Here is a 22,760-nt window from a genome sequence, read left to right on the forward strand (position 1 = left end):
CCCCCCTAGAGCCTTCCTTTTGCCTTCAAAGCCACCGCTCTCCTTATCAGGGCCACCGCCAAAGCAGGCGCTTTCCAAGCGCGTCCGAACGCAGCAGCTTTTCCCATCGCTGCGAGATCAAACAGTCCCTCCTGCCTGCAAACAAAAACCTGGCTGGAAAACAAAGTGGCTTTCCCCTCTCTACGAGTCCTGAGGGACACCAAGTGCAGGCAGATGGTGATGCTGAGGATCCCACCCAGTGCTGAGCTCTTGCAGGGCAATGCCCAGTACAAGTCCCATCCCCTGCCTACCTCAGCATGAGAATATCCCATTGGGATGTTCATTTTGCAGTCGTAAAGGGGTTAATAAAGGGACGTCAGTGTCCTGTCAAGAGTAATTTGCATAACTTTTCATTTTAACATACATTTTCATAGTATAGAATCATAGAATAGTTAGGGTTGGAAAGGACCTTAAGATCATCCAGTTCCAACCACCCTGCCATGGGCAGGGACACTTCACACTAAACCATGCCACCCAAGGCTCTGTCCAACCTGGCCTTGAACACTGCCACGGATGGAGCATTCACAACCTCCCTGGGCAACCCATTCCAGTGCCTCACCACCCTAACAGGAAAGAATTTCCTCCTTATATCCAATCTAAACTTCCCCTGTTTAAGTTTTAACCCATTACCCCTTGTCCTGTCACTACAGTCCCTAGTGAAGAGTCCCTCCCCAGCATCCCTATAGGCCCCCTTCAGATACTGGAAGGCTGCTATGAGGTCTCCATGCAGCCTTCTCTTCTCCAGGCTGAACAGCCCCAACTTCCTCATCCTGTCTTCATACGGGAGGTGCTCCAGTCCCCTGATCATCCTTGTGGCCTTCCTCTGGACTTGTTCCAACAGTTTCATGTCCTTTTTATGTTGAGGAAACCAGAACTGCACACAATACTCCAGGTGAGGTCTCACAAGGGCAGGTGAGGTCTCACAAATGCAGCCTGGGGTGCAATATACACAGGCAGCAGAAGCTGTTTGGGTTGCAAGTGTGTCTGAAGCACTGGCCTGGGCTCCAATCAGAGTCCCACAGTCACTGGACCCCATGTGATGCAAGGGAGGACAAAGAGAAGAGTCCTGCTCTGTTTGCTGTCACTGACACCCAGGCTAACCACATTATAGCCCTCCTTTTCTCCTCTTGATTCCTCCAGGAAAGCTGCTCCTGCTCATCACCCTACAAGCTGCTCCATGCTCCTGTAGGACAAGATGTTGCTCTGTGCTCCACTCTTGGAGACACAAGAAAGGACTCAGTGGACTCAAACCTGCAGGCTGGATGTGGCTCATTCTTCAAGAAGCTGCAAAACTTCTGTTTCTTCCCCCCCACACATACACCTTGCTTTCTCATTTTGGTAACTTCAGGCCTGATTTCAGTCAGTCCGAACCTATGTATTCTGCACAGGAAAGCCCTCAATTCTCTCTTTCCATCCTGATTCGTTTTCTCCTGTGATGTGGAAGTTTCTGCATCCTTGAAAAATCCACATCCCTGTTTCTGAGGAAGCAGGTCGGGGGGACGGGGCAGCAGTAGGCTAGTCTCAGTTTCAGTAGAAGGGTTATTTCCCTTGCTCCTAATCTCTCCTGCATATCACATTTCCTCTCTGTTTCATAAATGAACAAATTTATTGTAATCATTAGAGTTTTACTTCAAAATTAAAGGCAGGCTAATACAGAACTCTGCACGTATTAACTCTGACTTTGCTTTTGTGACATCAGATGTTTCTTAACCAAAACCATATTGTTTTGTGAAGTCTAGTGATTTTAGGCACCTTCAAAACAAGGGAGTTAACCTCCCATTAACTGTTAGCCTTTCTTCATCATAAACAACCCAGCTCCAGATCAATGGTGGTGACATTTGCTTTCGCAAATGCAAGTGTTTGTTTCTCTCTCTCTGTAAACAGAGGTAATGTCTTCATGGCCTTTTCGGTTTAGTTGACATTGAGAAACACACAGTGTAAAGACACAGCTCAGAAAGCCCTGGCTGCAGGGCTGGTTCTTCTGGGAAGGTCCGGAGTCTCATGCTAAGGGTGGCTCTGAGGTTCAAGCAGAGCTCCATGGGTTGGTGTGCTTGAAATCCAGAAGCTTTCTGAGAAGTTCATTTGGAACTCCAGATCTGACATTTGGCCTCTGCATCATTTCAGCCATGCCCCAGGCAAGCCCAGGACTCAGGACCATACATTTGGTGGGGCAGATGCCCTCACCTCTGCCTGTACGAGATAAACTACGTTGAGAAGAAACAAGAGTGGCTGGAGCCAAGCACTGGAGAGAAAAAGGCCATCTGCTGCCCACAGAAGCTGTGGCTGCCCCATCCCTGGCAGTGTTCAAGGCCAGGTTGGACACAGGGGCTTGGAGCAAGCTGCTCTAGTGAAAGGTGTCCCTGTCCATGGCAGGGGGTTGGAACTGGATAAGCTTTAAGGTCCCCTCCAACCCAAACCATTCTATAATTGCTCCATGGTACAAATGCTGTATTTGCTGGAGCTTCTTTTGTCCTAGTCAGGTCATGGGAAAGGGAAGACAAACACTGCAACGTGAAATGTGTCCTCACATGGGTTCTGTGAGGGAGCAATAGGGTCGGAGTGGAAATACAGGAAGATGCCAGAGAAAGGATCCTTCCCATTCCCTCAAAACCTATTGGAGAATAGGCTGCATGCATTTCATTGTTTTCCAGTCTAGAGGTTGCACCTGGGGTTGTTGATACCAATGCCACTTCTTCCCACTTTTCCCCTCTATCCCATGCTGCAGCTCGGAGCTGCTGTCCGAAGCAACCACTAGAGAAAGGATTTAACAGCCCAGGAGACCCAGCCATGGCATCTCTGTCTGTGCTTCAACCACAAGCTCCCACACTGGCCACAGGGCTAAAAATAAATGGGAGCTATTTAAATCGGAAAGCAAGATGTACTTTTCCTTCAGTCCTGCAGGTCTGAGCAGGAGCAGCTAAAAGAACAGAATGGTTTTGTTGTTTTCCTCAGCTTATTTTAATCCTCCCATGGATAAGTTATGAAATTGTGGTAGCACATTTATTGACTCCAAGCATTCATTCAGAAGCTGCAGACCACCGAAACCCACAATTTTACTCATGGAACAATCCCTCTCCCAACAGAAGCACCAGTTTGAGGCTCATAAATAACAACAGTAGGGAAAGAGGAAAAGCCTAAATAAGATGGGGAGAGAGGGTTCAATAACAAACACAGCTTGCTTTTCAAAACAGCCTTGCAAAAATGCTGTTTGTACCACAGGTCTCAGCTGGACAATACAAGGAATGTCAGGAATCTTATTTCTCGAGTCCATTCTTTGGGGAAAAGGCAGTTTTCAAGAAATACCCGATGATACGATCCTGAAAACAGTTCTATAAATCACAGCTAATTCAGCCCCAAAACAGCTATTTTGGAGCTCCAGCAACCATGGCACGAGACGTGCACATATCTATTACTTCTGGTCTGTGTTTCTTTCAGGACGGTTTATTCCAAGACCTAAGTGCTTTGCACGTATCTTCTTAGAATCACAGAATCCCAGACTGGTTTGGGTTGGAAGGGACCTTAAAGCTCATCCAGTTCCAACCCCTGCCACGGGCAGGGACACCTTCCACTAGAGTGGGTTGCTCCAAGCCCCTGTGTCCAACCTGGCCTTGAACACTGCCAGGGATGGGGCAGCCACAGCTTCTCTGGGCACCCTGTGCCAGCGCCTCAGCACCCTCACAGGGAAGAACTTGTGCCTAAGGTCTGATCTAAACCTACCCTCTTTCATTATCATATTTTTCAGTTTTGTGTTTTAATCACCTCCTCAGCACACAAAATAGCTGCTTTTCCTCACTGACTCCTCCCCATGCTCCTGTGGGGCAGCAGCGCGCATAGTGGCAGCTTCACCAGCATGGCTGACAGCAAGCAGAGGACAGAAACTACAAGAACTAAGCCCAGTTTCCCCCATGGCATTGCCTAATTGGCAGTGTCAAGAAGCAGAGACGCAAAGGCATCTACTGCCCACCAGAACCCCCCAGGTCATGGGATCAGCTGTGTGTCTACACTCACTGCATCAGCAAGGTATCAAAGGAGACATCCAGAGTGAATCTCCAGACCTGCTGGATGTAAAGCTCTGTTCATTGCGTGCCTGTGACACAGAGCAGAGGCGTGACACAGGAGCGTCCTGAGGATGGATGGGCTACTTAACACATTGGCTGTCTCTGTGGAGCTGCTTGGAAGGAGGTAGCTTAAAGGATGGAGGCTTGATGGGCAGGCAGGGAGTCTGTGTGCTTCTTTGACACACTGCAGTAGCAGTCTTTTGGGTGGAAAAATGATGAAAGCTTTGGAAACAGAAGAATCATTCCAGGGAAGGTTGAGAGAAGATTTAAAGTAAATTGGGATGGTGTCTGCACCAGGATGCCAGCGCTGCCAGGCATCCTGAGGGGAGGCCACCCTTGGAGCCCATCTCCTTCCCGGAGGAGGTGATTTCCTGGCCATGAAGCTGAGGATTATTGAAGGTTACTGGTCTTACCACTTTCCCCAGACAAGGAAGATGAAATGGCACCAACAGAGCAACTGAACAAGGCTGGGAGTTGGGAGACATCCTCATCATGGATGGCCTGTGCAGGAGCAGCATCGCAGCACAGCTCAGCCACCTTCCCCTCCTCAATGCCTGTCTGTAACCCTGTAACAGGGCAGGGAGCAGAGGCTGATGATGGCAGTAGACAGATTCCCATTCCCAGAAAGTCAGGGCTTCACAGGAAAAAACACGTTCATAGAATCATAGCATGGTTTGGGTTGGAAGGGACCTCAAAGCTCATCCAGTTCCAACCCCCTGCCACGGGCAGGGACACCTTCCACTAGAGCAGCTTGCTCCAAGCCCCTGTGTCCAACCTGGCCTTGAACACTGCCAGGGATGGGGCAGCTACAGCTTCTCTGGGCACCCTGTGCCAGTGCCTCAGCACCCTCACAGGAGAGAATTTCTCCCTAATATCCAATGTTCTCCAGGTACATCTCATGTCTACCAAATGCCACAGACCTGTTCCCTTGCTCCACCATTAGCTCTGTATGGACAGCCTCCACATCGACCTTGGTGGTACCCAAGTTCATCCTCCCTCCCTCTAGCCCCAGCTGCAGGGCACTGGGGTGTCTCAGTTGGTGCTGCCCCATATCCACAGTCACTTTGGCCCTGCTACCCGCAGTGTCAGTGGCTGAATTCCCCTCATTTGAGTGCTGCCCTAAGTGATTAACCAGACAAACACCACCCCACAGCAGACCAGCTGGACGGGTGACTTGAAAGCAGTTTTGCTCATGACACGCTTGGACTCTGCCTGGCGAGAGCGAAGGGTGAAGCTAAAAACACCATCCAGCAGTGAGCACATTTTTGCATTTCAAAGAAAAAACAATTTTACTTGCTAATAAATGATTTGTTTATTTACCCTTTCCTCCCAGAGAATGGCTTCATGGCTGCAAGTCCAGATAACTTATGCTTCTATTTAACCCACGTGTGACTTTGAGGTCATCCATTCAGGGAAGTGTAGCATTTCTTACCATGGTATGGAATAAAAATAGGGCTGGACTCTTGCCAGATGGGAGGTTTGTATCTCCCAATGCAGAAGACACCCAAGTGGCAGTCTGGCTGGTGGCCATGCGTAGGGGAGAGGTCAGGAGCCATCCATCAGGTTGGGTCCTTTCTGGGTGAGCAGAGCCGAGTCAGTAAGTAGTTAAGTCTCCTGCTCCATGCCTGGAATTGGAAAAGCCATTGGGAGTGGTGTTATTTTGCTGTGCAGTATAGCACAGAGTGTCAGCTGGTTTGTTTTGTTTGCTAATGTAGCCCAACAAGTGACTGGTGGGTGAATTTAATCCGCTGGAGAACACACAGTTCCTGGATAGGTTTTGAGATATGCCCAATAGTGAAGCCATTTCCCTGGACACCTCCAAGGGTTGGGGTTGCGGGTTGTTTGCTTCCCCTTTGCTTTGTTTTTAACAGAGAGCAGACCTCATTTATTGTAACAGGAAAACCAAGTGCTCTATTAAAGTCATGATTACGCTGCTGCCAAGTATTTGGGATGCTGGAGTTAGGATTTTTCCTTCACTAAGAAAAATCTCCCTGATCCCCTTCACAGGTAAATCTCTACACACCTTTCAAAGGTCAGTTTTTCTTCATGTTCCCCTTGTGTCAGTATCATTTGTTTCATACTGGTAAGTTTCAGATGAAAACAAGAATATCTCAGTGATTCAGAACTGAAGCACCCCAGTTCAGGTTTGCAATAGAAAACAGCTTTCCAATGAGACATTTGTGTGTCTTCAGGAGCTCCAACCATTGCCCAAAGAGAAGACTGCAGTGCTACAGATGCTGTCTAATTAATCCTCCCTGCACCTTTGGTGTATAGAGGGTATTAACCTCAATTTACAGATCAGAAATAGGAGGCAGGAGGGAGATGATTGACAGCTGTAATGAGCACATTGCTTCACTCAGCCAAGGATTACAGCTCATGGTTCCCAATTCCCTCATTAGTAAGCTATGCAGTTCTTCCAATGGACCAGAAATGAATATTGGGGAATAAAGCAAAATATTTGCCTTTAGATGTTTGTGTTCCTGCAAAATATCTTGCTACTGAAGGTGATTACAAGCCCTGCTTCTGCCACTGTCACCTCTCCTGGCTTTGTTAATGACAAATTCATCTTGAGGGAGGAAATATCTGCTGTCACACCACGTCATAGGAGGAAGCATTACAGAAATGTAACTATTCAGCAGTCTTCAGGGGATCTGGCTGTGCCGGGGGCTGTTCTTCACATGCTGATTACGGCTCCCATGCTGCTTTATTTGCTGAGTGTTTAAGTCCTGGTGCCAATGGAAACCCAGTTTCATCAACAGTGTTTTCTGGCAAGAGAACATAAAATTGATTAAAAATTAATTCAAATCACCTTAGTAAAATCTTAGAACTTTGTATAACTCCAACAAGTGAAAACCAACACTGCTCTGTAGATGACACAGCTTTTTTACATACATTGGGGCTGCTCAGCCTGGAGAAGAGAAGGCTGCGTGAAGACGTCAGAGCAGCTTCCAGTAGCTGACAGGGGCCTGCAAGGATGCCAGAGACGGACTCTTCATCAGGGACTGTAGTGATAGCACAAGGGGTAATGGGTTAAAACTTAAACAGGGGAAGTTTAGACTGGATATAAGGAGGAAGTTCTTTCCTGTTAGGGTGGTGAGGCACTGGAATGGGTTGCCCAGGGAGGTTGTGAATGCTCCATCCCTGGCGGTGTTCAAGGCCAGGTTGGACAGAGCCTTGGGTGACATGGTTTAGTGTGAGATGCCCCTGCCCATAGCAGGGGGTTGGAACTGGATGATCTTAAGGTCATTTCCAACCCTAACTATTCTATGGCTATATGCAAGCAGCAGGCCAGGAAAAATCCATAGGAGAAATCCCAGTGACTCCAAGGCATTGCCCCGTGACAGTTGATTTCACTATTGCATCTCTTCAACAGTACAGAAGAACAGATCACAGTGCCACGGAGATGCTTGTGGATTTATGGCCTCATCCTACCTACTCAAACCCCTTCTATACCTCCTGTCTATGGACTTTAAATCTTAAACTTCTGTAGGCACTTTGGGTTTAACAGAGAGGTTTTTCCAGAATAAAGTTGTTTGGGTTTCCCCCCACACTGGAAAAGAAAGGGTTTTCTATCAAAATCTGTGAGATTCATAATTGTGCTGCAAAAGGTATTCCCATTTTCCTGAAACGGAAGGGTTGATGCCACTCCGACTGGAACACCGCAACTTTCCCTTTTGCTTGCAATACAATGATATAATTTCTGAGAAGGGAAAAACACTTTCATCAGTGAAAAAAAAAAAAGACAACAGTTTATTTTTGGTTTTGAGATTTTCTTCCCATTTCGAAACTGTTTTTTTTCCCTGCCATTCCAGAATGTGTTTTCTCTGATTCCAGATTTTTCCATAAATAACAAGTCTGATTCCTGCCCTGCTCTGTTGCATCCTTTCTGCAGGGTCCTCCCAGGAATGGCATGCCTCAAGGATTAAAGAGATGTAATGTTTGTAGAGAGATAAAGATTAAGTTCACTCAGTTCTTAGACCTCATGCCGGGTCCGAGCACGAGGCTGGATTTCACTTTGTAGGAGTTATCACAACTGAAACTGCTCTTCAGTGGAAACCACTATGCAACCATCCATTTGCAGTTGTAAAAGTCAATATATTTAAGCCTGCAGTGCATAACAATGACCCCTATGGATCCTCCAACGTTTTTCTTGGATCTCTATAAGCCTGGTTTTAATATATTACTCATCTAAATTGTTCCTGGGACTTGATTATTTGCTGGAGTTAAATATCCAATCTGAAAAGATTTTTAAACATGTGGATGCTGAATTCCCCACTGCACTAAGCTTCATTTAGCTCGACTAAAACTGCCATGCCATAAAAAAATGCTTAAAAACATCTCAAACGAACTGCTCTCCTGGTTGGTGGAAGCTCCCCAGGCAGGATTCCTTAGTGATGATAATCTCTGGTTTTGGCTGGCTCTGTTTAGTTCCCTGGAAGAATAAAATCCAGTTTTCACTGAGCTGGATATTGAGGTGAAAACAGAGGGCACAGCCGTCCCCTCTCCCCTGCAGCGTCCTTCCCCGTAAGTACATGGATACTGGATGTTCCCCAAGGAAAAAAATGTGGCAAGCCAAGCGATCTACAAAACAATATTGATTTATGCTCTGCCTCTGAAAAGGGGATGAAATCACCCTTGTTTGCATGCGCAAGGGCTCGCTGCATTCCTTCCAGTCACCGGGGCTGTGGAGAGCCCTCCTTGGTATTCAAAGGCAAATCCCTGCAGATCCATCCCAGCACCGGGCAAGTCCCTTTGTAACCATCAAGTGATGGGGCAAAGCCTGCTGAATTCAAAGCAGATCAAAGCCTGTTCAGCCTTTGCCTGGTTTGCTTTCCAAGCGCCAGCTCCTTTTCAGGATGCTGGTGTAAATTAGGGGCCAGTCTGTTGAAGGAGATGGAGTTATAGGAGAAAAGAACTGGCTCAAAAACCAGAGAAGCCAAAAACCACTGCACAGAGTTCAGCAGGCGAGTTTCCTTCCCTATTTCTTCTGCAAAGAAGGAGAACTGGGTCATAACTGCATACAGCCTAGATATTTCCCCCTCCTCTCCTTTTCTATATGGAAGGGCAATTGGGCAATCATGCGAAGAAATGCATAAAGCTCAGCACAAGGTGCAGGGATTTTTTCCTCCTCCTCCTTGGAATAATCTTCCCTTTCGCTCTACAGCAATGAATACTAACAGGGGGGATGTTTTCAGAGTGTTAGGATGGTGTTTAAAGGAAGCACCACACATTTATTCCTAAACCATCAGGTTTGTTTGCCTTTGTGACTCTGAAGTTTGGGGGGAAACACCCCGATTTATGCACCTTTGATTGATACCTGTGGAAATTCAGAGTGTTTTTATCTCAGCCATGCAGTCAGATTTCTGCCGGTTTGGCCACAGAGCCTCCCTCCAGCTTCAACAACTTGATATCCAGAATGAATGAATCTGATCTGTGCATGCTTTTACAACCCCCTTGTCTTATTCCCCCCCAGGGAAAAATATCATCTGCCCTATTGTTGACTGCTGGGATTTACCCCCACAGTATCTCTCCCATCAACATGTGATTAATCACCCTAATCCAGCAGGCACCTCTCAGGAACTCAAGACCTTTTACAAGCCTTAATTAAGCCTTGCAACATCCCCGTAAAATAGGTTGAAGCTGGGGTTAAATGATTTGCCCGGGGTGACAGAGCAAATCAGAAGCAGGGATAGAAATCAGAAGGAAAGCTGCTGCTTCTGAACTACATGCATGGCTCCCAGGATTGATGCAGGATAGCAAAGCCTTTCTATTTCTCTTTGGAGATGGGGTCCTACAGCCACCAAAGCCATGCAGCCACGCAGGCAGGCTTCCCCAGCTCTCACCCACTGCCTCCATCTCTTCAGCCCAGGCATCCCCTGCAAGCCCAGCCTCTCCCCTTGCCCACGGTCCACGTTCACAGCTCACTAACCGACTACTTGTACAAGCTTTAAGTGCCTGTAAACTGGCAGCTGAACCCTGCCCCGGAGCTGACCATTCTTCATGAGCCACCTCTCCTCATTTGACACCCAAATTGGAGTCAGACCCTCGACACTTGGCACATCATCAATTGCAGAGAAATCAGAGCCAGGTGTGAGGATGCTGGGGAATGGGAATCTCCCTCATGGCCTCTGTAATCACAGCAAGGATGGTGGATCCAGGGAAGCCTTAAGGGAGGCAAAATTAGCAAAGGGGGGAAATGCATAACCTCTTTTCATGGTTTGGGAGCTCCTGACACCTTGCCAGGGGACTTTTGTGGGATCACTTCTTTTCTAGACCCAGGTATTAAGGAGTCTCATGCAGGTGGCGACGAGGGCTGACCATGTGCTTGCTTCTTTCTCTCCATCAAGTTGGGAAACACAGTTGTGGGTTTCTGAGGTTGGTTTTCTTCTTTTTCTTCCCAGGAAAAAATCTTTGCTTTGTTTTCCCTTAATTTGCCCCAGATTTTCATAGCAGACTGTATCATTAAACAAACAAACCAGCAACCCAAAATCAATGCTCTCTCAGCTGGCTTAGTGGTTTCCTCAATGACCCAGCAGCAAAAGCAGACTGGAAGGGGAAGGAAGATCTCTCCCTGTGGTACCCACCAAAGTGGGATCTGTTGGGAAAGACAAATACCTACAGCTCCAGGAAAATGTCAGTTTTCCTTAAAGAAGAGGGTTCCTCTATCCTTCCCTCCACTGCTTGCGCAGCTTCTTCAATGTATTCCTAAAGGTCATCCAAGGAAACATTATTCCTAGAAGACTCCTCCTCCCCCAGCACTTTACATCTCCTCTCACAAGCTTTACACAACTTGGCATAACATTGAATAAATCAACTATAACCAATTCTATGAGGAAATGATGGTCTGAGGCCCTCACGCATGCTCTGCCTGTGAGAAGGAGGGAGAGCATCAGCCCTTTACAGCACTGCTGAAAGCTTTAATGAAACATGAGAATAAGCAAAGCCACCAGATCCCCACTACTGTTTGGCATCTGCCTTATCTATTTTCTTGGGGGCCAGCTCATGTCTTTGGCATATATCTAGCCTGAGGGACATCCTGGCAAAGGGATTAACTATTCAAACAGAAAGCATTATCCACTGATGTGATCCCCTGAACACACAGGACCTCTCCAACCCAGTGGCCTTGTCTACCATGACTCCCTGGAGACACCCTCTGCATCACAGCATCTGATGGGGACAGAAAGCTGGTAGAGCCGGTGGCCCCATGCAGCATCCCTGGGGATGCTCTCGCGTGCCGGTCCATGTGGGTTACTCCCAGGAACAGCTTGTCTCCAGGTTTGCTTTGGTGTACACATCTGGGCAAGTGGCATACCGCAGCGCTCAGGCATCTCTGCCTCGAGAGGTCCCCTGGGAGCTGCATCAAAAGTACTCCTCTTCCTTCTTCACTTCTGCTCTGCAGTTGTATCATCCACCCTGTCACACACATGCTGTGCACAATCAGCGACTCCAACCATCCCTGTCCGATGCGCTCGGTCTGGAAGCAGTTAATACACAAGGTGCCAGGAAATGGTGCTAAAAATAAGCTGCATGGCTCCTCCATACAACATGCCATGCCTTACACATGGCTTTTTTAGTGTGGCTCTTCAGAGCAGCCCTTTACAGAACATGCTTCTGGGGTTGTTTTTCCTACACCTATTTCGACATCCCCAGCAGAGCCACAGGCAACGGGTGGGTTGCTCCCCCATTACATCCTCTTGCGAGGCCAGTGCTCCCAGCTCCCTCAGTCCTTCTGGCAAGTTTTGCAACATTTGGCTATTTTGAAACCTTAAGATAAATTTCCAGGGCTTGTGTTTACAGCAAAAAAGCTTGAAAACACGGATCCTAAACCCCAGAAGACAAACAGACACAACTCCTCATTTCACTGTTATTCTAATCCCAACAATTTCAGTGAAGTACTTGGGTTCTCGATAGGATTGGGCTTTTTTCCCTGCCTTTCAGAAACACTTCCAGAAATACAAGTAGTCTCACCAGCTGGATGGGAATATGGGGAATCAGGAAGTGCACAGAAAATGCTAATTAAAATGAGCTGAAAGCTCAGCATTTTCCCTGTCACCCTCCCCTGTCTGGACTGGCAGCTCCGAACTCGTCTCTCCGTGATGCAAGGGGAGATGAGCGAGCATCCTGTTTCAAACCCCCAAAGCTGCAGGTCCCTCTTGCATAGACCCCATTGCTGGGGTATGGCCTTAGGCTACAAGAAGCCTTGCACCACCCATTTCCTTAAGTCAGCCATGGTACTGCTGCTGTTATCAGCTGAGTAAAATAGCACTTGTTCCACAGAAAGCAGCCAGGAAACAGTTAATCCCAATTAGTTCAAACCAGCAGATATCATTCTTTATATTTTGGCAGTTCTTGTTTTGAAGGAAAAAATATGTTTGTGTTCTTGGAGTCGGTCTGAACAATAAAATCGGATGCCAGTTTTCTGGTCTAAATTAGGTGAAAGACCAGACTTTTTATCGTATGTGTGTGTGTCTGTGTGTGTGCTGTTCTGGTGCATGTTTATTTTATCCCTCTGTATATTTACCATCAAAATCACAGGCTGCCCCAGAGCATGCCGCAGCGTGGCAGGGAAACACGACAGCCCACTTCATTTGCTGAGGTTGGAAATGGAACCTGGTACCAGGAAAACGTGAGCCGCTATCAACTGCAAAAGGAGATTAATTGCCAGAAGATAAACATTATAAAGTCAGTCCTTGTCAGCATATCAAGTCAAAGCCTTTCCAGGGTGTGTGAATAAGGGTTTTAAACTTCTGCACTGGTCGAGGTGTTTTCATGTCTGATTTTAGTGTTTAACACTGAAAAATATCAGAACTCTGGGCTTCAAAGAGGCTAAAATCAAAAGGATTAACAAGTGGTAAAATGCCATGGTCAAAACAACCCAAGGCTGGCACTTCTTGTCCATTGTGAGCCCACAGTCAAGGTGCCGGCACCACTGCCCCATCAAATGGGAAGGAAAAGAAAAAGTGCTAAATAAGCACATTTTCAGCTCTGCTCCACACGCTGTTCACATCTGCTGAGATCAGCTATAGGAGCCCAAGCAGCGGACAGCGATGCCGTGTTACCACTTCTCACCGGCCGTGTCACAGGGCACACAGAACCCAACCTGTGTGATCCACCCGGGAAGGCTCCAGTTCCCGTGTGTTTCTTTCCATGCAAATGAGCTTTTCATAATGTTGTTTTCATCCCTCATTGTCTTCAGATGTCACTAATTTTCAGGACAGGCAAGAGGATGCCAGACTCGCAGTCAGCACAGACGCCGGCACGCAACGGAGAAACTATTCCTGCAGTGGAGCCCAAGATACAACACAACCCAGCCAAAATGTGCCTGGTTCGTCAGCCAGCAGCAGCTCAGCTCGCAGCACGACCCTCCCCATCCAAAATCCCTCCAAACCCTGTCCTCTAGTCACCAGTGGAGGTGCACAGCTATGGGGAGAGCTCGCTGACATCTGGTTTCTGCGCACTGAACTAGGAGAGCGCCTTTGACATTAAATCTCTGACACCTTGTTTACCTCCTTCTTATTGTGTTTGCAACGCTAGAGGGAGACAGGTTTCAAATCGGGTTTTGCAATGAGAAACCAAGATTTATCAATGATGGAAAGCATCCAGATTTGCTTGCAGAGCCCAATGCACCCAGGAGAAAGTAGGTGCCACCTCTGAGCACGGCCAGCTGCAGTCTGAGCAGCCCACTTCCAAACAGGGATTCAAGAGTATTTGGGGCATTCGACTCAAGAAATGCACATAAAAGATAAAATTTGAGCACAGGCTTAAATTTAAGCCCATACTGTAGAGCCTTCTGGCACAAGGGCTTGACCAAGGATTAAGAGCCACACACCATATTACTCTTAATTGAGCTACTGTCTTCCCATATGCTTTCCCCTGGGGAGATCAGTGGCTGGCTTATGAGTTCAAGCAACAACACCAGTTAAAAGACTATTTGAACAATTGCAGTTGGCAGTTCTCTGAATAATATGAATGTTACAGAGTGTCGGAAAATGTCGTATCATCAATTTTCTGGTTTCCTGCACTCATTGCTTTTGATCTCCACTAAAAGATTTATGGAATGGCTTTCATTTTTACATTAACCTACTCCAAATTACACCAATTGAGAGCTGGGTTGGGTTTTTTTTCCTTAAACATCCAAAGAGAGGTTTTTAAAGCTGAGCCTTTTCATTCCTTCCAGTTTTGATTGTTTGAAGCGAAGGGCTGTTTTGGCAGGTTTATGGGATGGCGTCTGTTTTGCTGACAGACATGCCTGATAGATTGCTGTTTCATGTTTTACTTTTGGAGCCGTTTGCAGCGTTATCTGCATTTGAAAACCAATTTACTTTGACTTAAAAGTTAAATCAAATATATGGAAATAGCAGCCTTGCTTGCAATCAGATCTTATATCTGTCCTGTTGAGCATCTTTGCCTCATTGTGGATGAAATGCAGTGATGAAGAAAGTGATTCCTTCCCCTCCAGCACTGCCCACATTCAGTCATTATTGCTCATAGGCAAGGACTAATTCCTCCCCATGAGCCCCACAATGCCTTGAAATGTGAATAAGGGCACTTCTTGCACTGCCTGGCTAACCTAAAGAGGCTATGGATGAGTGTGAAATTAAAACAGTCCTTAAGAAACAAGGTTACAGCAGCCAGGACATTTGACGTAGATGATCTCGCGCAACAGTGAGTTTTAGAGTGACCACAGTGTACATGAAGGATTATTTCCTTTCATTTGTACTGGGTATTCAATCATTTGGAGCCTTTGAGCTCGGCCTAGGAATTGCATTCCAGGAATTTGCTGGTGTTTAACAAGACTATTTTTACTAACCTGTGCCACACCAGAAGTGTGGGGTGAGATAGAGAAAAAACCCTGAGAACTTCTAGTGCCAACCCCTCTATGCAAGGCAACTTGCAAGTCAGTGCTCTACCTTCAGTTTTAAGTGATACCATTCACCATCCTCAGGGGTCTTACAAGCCTTGCTAAAAGAAGAAATGGATCTTTCATTTAAGCTACATTAAATAGAGATGCCTCATGCAATGTATTGAGACCTTCAGCGGCAGATCTGGAAAACACGTTTTCCTCTGCTGCTCTTTGCTCTTGGATGGACTAAACATCTTAAACCCATGAGCCAAGTTCACCTCCACAAAGTCCATCTGTGACAGCACTGATGAGCTTGGCCTCGCTGACACTTCTTGAAACAGCCTCCAGGCCCAGAATAGCCCTGCACACACCATAGCATCATTTCCTGAGCATGAATCGCAGGGACGAGGCAGGCAGGGAGATCTGTGGCAGCTCCTAACTGAACATCAGGTTTGAGGATGGTCCAGTTGTCTATAAATACAGCTAAACAAGGCACTCCTCTCCCACTCTGGATACTTGTTTTCCCTTCTCCTATCTCAGCTGAATTTTCCTACCAGCTTCCTGAAAACACTTCCCGATTTCACACCATAAACATCCTCCACTTTTATTTGACCAACACTTCCTACACTGCGAGGCCTTCCGCCCAGCTCTTCCAGAGCTGCTCCCATGTTTCCCCTATCTTTGATATCCCAACAATAAATGAAAAACAACCTTTCCTGTGCTTGGTACTGGCATGCTTTTGGCATTTATTTATTCCTCCCCCCTTCAGCTGAGTGGTGAGGTTATTTCATGCCTGGGTTAGCCAACAGCCTGCTTTGCAAGAGGCAGCAACGGTGGTGGAAGGACTTATTGCTCCCAAATCAAGGATGGGAGGAGCATCACGCCCGAAAGGAGCTGACGTGGTGCTGGAGGTTGCTCCTGTGCTGCAAGGACCCTTTCAGACACACATCAGTGAAGGCACACTGGGAATGGGACTGTCCACTACTGGAAGGCGGAAGGTCACAGACAGCCCGGTCTCCACAAGGAGCGCTCCCTCCAAGCCGCATGCCACTGTCCTCGGATCACCTCCTCCTCCTCCACTGGGGAATTCCCAGAGCTCAAGCCAAGGCCAGCTGAAGGCAAGGGATGTTTGTGTTGACCTCAGCAGCCTTGGACAAGGCTTCCTAGAAGAAGAGCTTCCTGGAAAGCTGACGGACAGAGAGATACTTCCTCGGGAGCCATGTTGCTGTCAGCCAGGTAAGATGCCACCTTTGTGCTGTCTCTTCCTCCTATGGAGAGCTTTAGCCACTGGTGGGGACTGACCATGCCTTATTTTATAGCTCCTCTTCAACTTGTTCAACACATGAACTCCCCAGAGCTCCAACCATGTACAGCTCTCATTGGAGCCATGAGCGCGCCCAGCCCTAGCAAATGAGAGGCATGTCCTCCACCACAGGCAGCTCACGAACACCCAGGACCCATTTTGTTTGGCTGATGAGCACCAAATGAAGCTGGAACAATCATGTTCAACCAGGCTGGAAGTCAGCCTAATGCCAGGGCTATGGTAGTACATAAAGGTGTGGTAGATGACTCAGCATTTGGATGCCTGAGCTTTAGCAGTATCGTAGTAGGATCTGCAGCATCCAGAAAGGGGTTGATTTTTGGAACTAGCATCACATCAGAAGGGTGATGCACTCCAAACAATGCAGCTCTGATTTAAGGAGAGGCCGTGTAACCTCAGCTTCTGCAAAAGTCTTTACAGAGGCATTTGGCTGGTGCGGTTCAGCAGCAGCTTTGGGAAGATCTTCTGACACATGAGAAAGCAAAAGAATGCGCCAGGAAAACTCGGCTGAGGAGCAGCAATGCGTATTTATGGACACCCTGTAAATGGGTGCTCTTAATTCACCACGATTGTGTTGGAGCCACTGGTGGACAAATGCCCTGCTTGTGATGTAAAAATGAGAAAGCGAGGATCAGTTGGAGAACTGTCATATTTTGTTTCAGCCAGGCTTTTTTAGTATTGGGTGCAGCCAGGGATATACTACCCTCCCTCGGAGTGGCCAAAGATAACATGCAAAGCTTTGCTAGAAAGGATGACTACAGAAGATGAGGGAGTGATGGGGAGGATGCTGCAGACATGCACAAAATACCTGTCCCATTATACGCATCACGCAGAGCCTCCCCCCTCAAGCAGCTGTATTTTTTCCACCCTACAATTCATAAGGGATTCTCATCATTAGATAGCATTTGACTGCATCTAGGGCTATTTCTTTTTTAACAAATGGGGTAAGAAGCTGAGAGCATCCTTTGTTTGTTAGCTGCTTCTGATTTGAAAGCAGGGAGGCAGCAGCTTCTCTGAGTGTCCACATAACATAGGAAAGGTAGCAAAGGAAACCCAACAGCTTTCATTAGAGCAGCTCTGGATATATTATTACAGATAAAGCACATTGTTGAGAGGAGATTAAAGCTGTGAGAGCCCTGGGATGCCGAAAAAAATCCTGTCCATTTCATTTGTGTTTTACCCTGTTGCTTTTCCTTAAAGGGAAAGGACAAAGAAACCATCTCACAGTGTTCCTTTTGGGCAGGATTTCAATCCACCTTCCATCACTGTAAAAACTGATGAACAGAACAAGAAATAGCAAAGTGGTGGTTTCATAATTCTAATTTCTGCAGCATTAGAGCATGATAAAGCAAATCAGAGTTGTCCTTGTTTAGTACTTACAAGACAACACTTATGGAGATTTTGTTGTGATGCTGTAAGAGTCAGGACACCTGTGTGCACAGTTTCCATCCTGTAATTTAAGTGTACACTGCTTAAGGCTGCCAAACATGCAAAGACCATAGCTCAGAAGAGACAGCTGGGTGCAGATGACTCCTCCTGTTTAATCCTCACATTTGGAGCTGAGGGAAGCTGAGCTGAAGCAACACTGACTCCATCCTACCCAGGGGCACCATGCTCTCAGCAGCAGGGCAAACCAGACAACACATAGCATTTGTTTGGTCTGCCATGGTGCTGTAATTTAATTGCCAACTGCCCAGCCACTGTGAGACAAGTAGGATTTATTAGGATCTATATACTATAATACTTTGTCTATTGGTAATATTGTGTTAGGAATAGGTTTGTGTGCAAGTATAGATATTGCCTATATATATTTTATATGTATATTTAAACTACACAGAGATATGCAAAAACAAAGCAGTAAAGAACTGAAGGCAAACATTACACAGCTACAAGCCTCAGGCTCAGAAACACGACAAGAGCACACAGCAAAGGCAGGTCCTGTCTCAACAGTGCCTGCAAGCAAGCCCAGGCCAGCCCAGCTGGATGGGGAGTTCAAGGCCAACAGGAGAACACAGCACACACTGGATGAACTTTGCCCAGGTCACAGCAGCTCCATCAATGGTTTTATGCCTGTATCACATGAGCAAAGAGCTTTAAGGAGGGACTTACGGCCATGTCCACACTGAGCAAGCTCTGGGGGCAGGCGGCTGCCCAAAGGAGGTTGGCAAGTAACGTGGCCACGCATGACAGTGGTGATCCACACCCTTGAGAGCAGAGGCTGCTCTCGGCTTCCCAGCACCACTCCAGAGATGACAACAATGGAAAGCTCAGCCTCTGAGAGCCCTACAAGCCAAAACATCTCTAAACTCCTTTTTCCTCCAATCAGTTTTCACTCGTGGCGAGAATCACTGGAGAGTTCAGTTATTTGTTCCAACACACATAAAGCAGCCATCCGGCCCGATGCCTGTGCAATATCAAACAAGAACAAAACAAAGGACAAACTTAAAGCTGGAGTCCCCCAGGAACGGGCCAAAGGAGTCCTTGGGAACAACATGCTGCCATGCACAGCACACCAGGAGAGTTCTGCTGATTCAGAAACAATGAGCCCCTCCATGGCGAAATACTGAGGACAGGACTCCACCTCTCCAGCATTGGAGATGCATTCAGTACACACCATAGCTCAAGTGCTGGGTGAAAAAGAAAAAGCTATTATCACTCCAAAACAGGCAAACAAGACTCTCTTGAGAAAACAGATCTGGGGAGAGTCAACAGGGCACGGGTAAAAATATAACAACAAACAAAACCCAAATTCTCTGTTTTCCAGCTTGTCCTTTTGGGCCAAAGCTTTCCAGGTGCTGAATGAACAAACTAAATTCATACCTTGGAAAGCCTCAGGGGCTGGGTTTTCTTTTCAACAGAGAGAGTCGGATTCATCTTCAGCCAATGCTGCCCATCAGGGATGTTATGGGGTGATGGATGTCCCTACCCCATTGGTCTTGGGCCCCCACCCCAGCTCTGCAGAATAAGGAGAGAGGATGGACCACACTGTAATCAGAAATCTGTTAAGCAAAAGGAACAGCAACATCAAGAGGCTCAGGCCGACAGCAAAGACACCTTTGTCCTCTGCACACCATCACCACTGATGTTCTCCAGATCATTCACTGCCATCTTCATCTCTCAGTGAGCTACCAGCTCACACACCAACCTCCAAAAACATGAAGACCTGGAAGACCATTAATCCCAATGGGGGTGAACATCTTCTGGCATCATTAGGCACAGCGGGTTTTGGTCCTCAGTGCAGACAGTCATCCCTGCCTGATACGCCATTGCTCCCATGTCCTCCCAACACAACCAAGACCACCAGATTGAGCATATTTGTCCCAGGCCAACTTATTAGCTCCCAACAGCTTGCTGTCTTATTAAAGACCCTTTTTGTCATCCAGGCCCTAAACACCTCTTGGGAGCACTTGTTAAAGGCTTGAATACCTGAAGGTTTCTTTGGGGGAAGAAGAACTCACGCTTCTCACAGGAGCTCGGCCAAGAAGGCTGATAATCATCTCGTGATCACAAATCACTTTTCATAAGGACCATTTATGAGGTAACAGTTGGCATGCGGAAAGCATTGCATTTCACCAGCAGCTCACTGCAAACGAAACACGGTGAACCCTAAAAAGAAACTGTGACTCAAAGGCTGCATTCTTCTCTCCCACAGTGACCCCTTTGTTTGGTTCTACCCGAAAGTTTCATTACGAAAGTCTGATACAGGAGCCTTATTAAATTGTGATTAAATGACGTGTCCACGGCGAAGCCTGCTCATTCCGCTGTTGATGTGGGCTGGTTTTCTTAGACTTTTAAAACACACAGGTTTATGAAATAGCTGTAATATCTTTCCCTGTGATTGCAAGGGAATGGAGGGTCTTTGCTCCCACTCTGGTTGTACCTGGCCTCGCTCCAGAGGATAACATTTTCATTAAAAGTGTATTAGGTGCACAGTTCACCACGCAGCCATCCTGACGAAGCGCCTGATCCAAAGCCCATTGACCTGGCTCAGAAGCCTTAATGGGCTTTGGTGAACTTTGCTGGCCGCTATAAAAACAGAATCACCCATCACTAGAGTGACTTTGAGCTGTTTTACCATCAGTTGGATCCATTGCTTTCCCCCTAACTCCTTCTACACTTTGGGATCTAAAAACCAGTAGAATAAGCAGCATCATGGCTCAGGCCAGATTGCTGATTAATATATTAGTTCAGCAGGGTTGACTTTTGGACACCTAAGAAAGGGTTAAACAGTAGAAAGTCAAAGCCAGTGACCTCCCCACCATTCCTGACCAAGTATTAGTTCTGAGCCTTGAGTAAAAGCTCACAGGAGTGATGCATCTTTCCCTACAGATGACTCACTTTAAATGGTGCCCAGTGATTTACGCACAGAAAAATGTATTCATAAATACAGAAATGCACAAATTCATACATCTTAAGGGCAGGGGAACAGTCACAAATGTTCACTCTGACCCTCTGGAGACTGCAGCCTCACCCAGCAACTTCTGCTTGAAACGCATGGCTTCTGTTTGAGTGAAAGCATCCAAATATCACAGCGAAATGCTTTAAAGTACTTTCCTCTAATAGCTGTCAGAAGGGATGTTGTAAAAACAGAATCCTCCTCTTCCTGCTGCTTCAGAAAATCCAAGTCAGGGTAGGGATGCTTAGAGGATATTATTATTATTATTATTATCATTATTATTATTATTAATAATAATCAGTATCCCTTAGTGAGATGCTGTTTCCATATTCAGTGCTGTGCAGCACAGGGCTTTGGGGCAACACTGGAAGCTCCCAGTCTATCGCACCCCTTCAGCACTGCCACAGGCAGCCCCACCAGCCTGTCTCACCCAGTCATACCCATCTATTCCACAGGCCCTTGCAAACAACAGGATACTGGAGTAAGTTCACCGGTTAGCAAAGCCACCGCTTCATATCATCTACAGCTTCCTCTAGGCAAGAGCAACACTGTGTTCGTCCAGCAGATAGTAGATCAAGCTACGCAAGAAAGGTGGCAGAAGATGGCCAGAAGCTTTTATGGCAATATGGGTTGTTTCTGGGAGATACTGGCAGCCTTCTGGCTGAGTCAGCAAGAATTCTCCATGGGGCATGTATCGTGGGCTGGCCTCCTCACAACCCCAGGACCAGAGGGCTGGATCACAGTCATCCAGCAAAGGCAATTTAAATCATGCATCACAAAGTACAACTGTGTGTAAATATTTGTGTAAGATAAGATCGGTGAGCAGCCTTGCAATATTTCAAAGGGCTGAGCAAGGACAAAAAAACAGATTATATATACTGCCTGAGAAAAATAAAATCAGGAAATCCAGCAGTGTGTTTATGTTAGGGTAACATTTGCTCTGGAGCGGGTTTCTGTCAATGGATGTCCTACACATGGAGCAGGCAGCGCAAATACGAGGGCAAGGCATGCAAAGAGATTTATCTGAAGATCAGACCTGAGTCTCATGAGGGACTCCTAATCAAGCCATCCACCAGCCACACGACATCAGAAGACTTTCAGGAAAGGTTGGTGGACCTGTCAAGTTGACATATGGAGGCACAGGCAGCTGGTTGCTAAGTTGTATTTTATTCAGAGCAAACACACAGTGAGCATCTCTGAGATAGGATCATAGAATACCTAGGGTTGGAAAGGACCTTAAGATCACCCAGTTCCAGCCCCCCTACCATGGGCATGGACACCTCACAGTAAACCATGTCACCCAAGGCCTTGTCCAACCTGGTCTTGAACACTGCCAGGGATGGAGCATTCACAACCACCCTGGGCAACCCATTCCAGTGCCTCACCACCCTCACAGGAAAGAATTTCCTCCTTATATCCAATCCATACTTCCCCTGTTTAAGTTTTAACCCATTACCCCTTGTCCTATCACTACGCTCCCTAAGGAATAGTCCCTCCCCAGCATCCCTATAGCCCCCCTTCAGATACTGGAAGGCTGCTATGAGGATTATCTGCTGTGAGATAATCAGTCTCTTCATATTCAGGAGACAAAGTTTGCTAGCTGAAGTAGCTGCAATGCTTTCTGACAAGGATACATTCCAGATTTCTTCCTTTTAAATTCATATTTTTTTTATTAATACTTATAGCCCAAGCTCAACACCATCACAAACCATTCTGAACTGGAGGCTTGGAGATGTGCCATATGTGCCACACCACCCTGTCACTCTCAGCAAGGTAACACTGCTAGTGCTGACCCGTGACGCTCCAACACAAAAGCAGAATCTATTTCCAGAGAAGGCAGAAAAAAGTCTGCCTATTTTATAGGTAGGAAGCAGTCAGTGCCAGCCTTTCAACTGGTTTAGGCCAGAGAATGAATAGTAACTCTCAGCTTTTCATAAAGATACTCCCATTTCCCAGGCATGAGCAAACTGCAGTATCAGATGTCTACAAAAAGAACTACATCGTTTGATAAAGACTTTGTACCTGTCAGTTGCATTTTGCATCAGAAACCAGATTCTCCGCATCACTTAATCACTTTGCCTAGCACGTTAACCTCCAGCAGTC

The 22,760-nt window shown here is 46.8% G+C and overlaps 1 long non-coding RNA gene across 3 annotated transcripts in view; it reads right to left on the reverse strand.

The window, feature by feature from the left end:
- Positions 1-5,384: 5,384 nt before the first annotated feature.
- The window catches only part of LOC133268298 (uncharacterized), a 99,472-nt gene continuing 82,096 nt past the window's right edge, over positions 5,385-22,760 (reverse strand). Inside the window, exons 2-3 of one of the 3 annotated variants that reach the window (XR_009743030.1) lie at positions 19,082-19,216; positions 5,385-6,862 (exon numbers count right to left, since the gene is read on the reverse strand). This is a non-coding gene — a long non-coding RNA (uncharacterized LOC133268298). Of the gene's footprint in view, positions 6,863-19,081; positions 20,901-22,760 lie in introns of those variants that run through there. The other 2 variants (XR_009743029.1, XR_009743028.1) reach the window with 2 other exon arrangements.

Source organism: Pezoporus flaviventris, unplaced genomic scaffold (assembly GCF_033815535.1).
Source record: "Pezoporus flaviventris isolate CSIRO_AGI_PZ_B2104156 unplaced genomic scaffold, CSIRO_AGI_Pfla_v1 ptg000013l, whole genome shotgun sequence".
NCBI classification, from domain to species: Eukaryota; Metazoa; Chordata; class Aves; order Psittaciformes; family Psittacidae; genus Pezoporus; species Pezoporus flaviventris.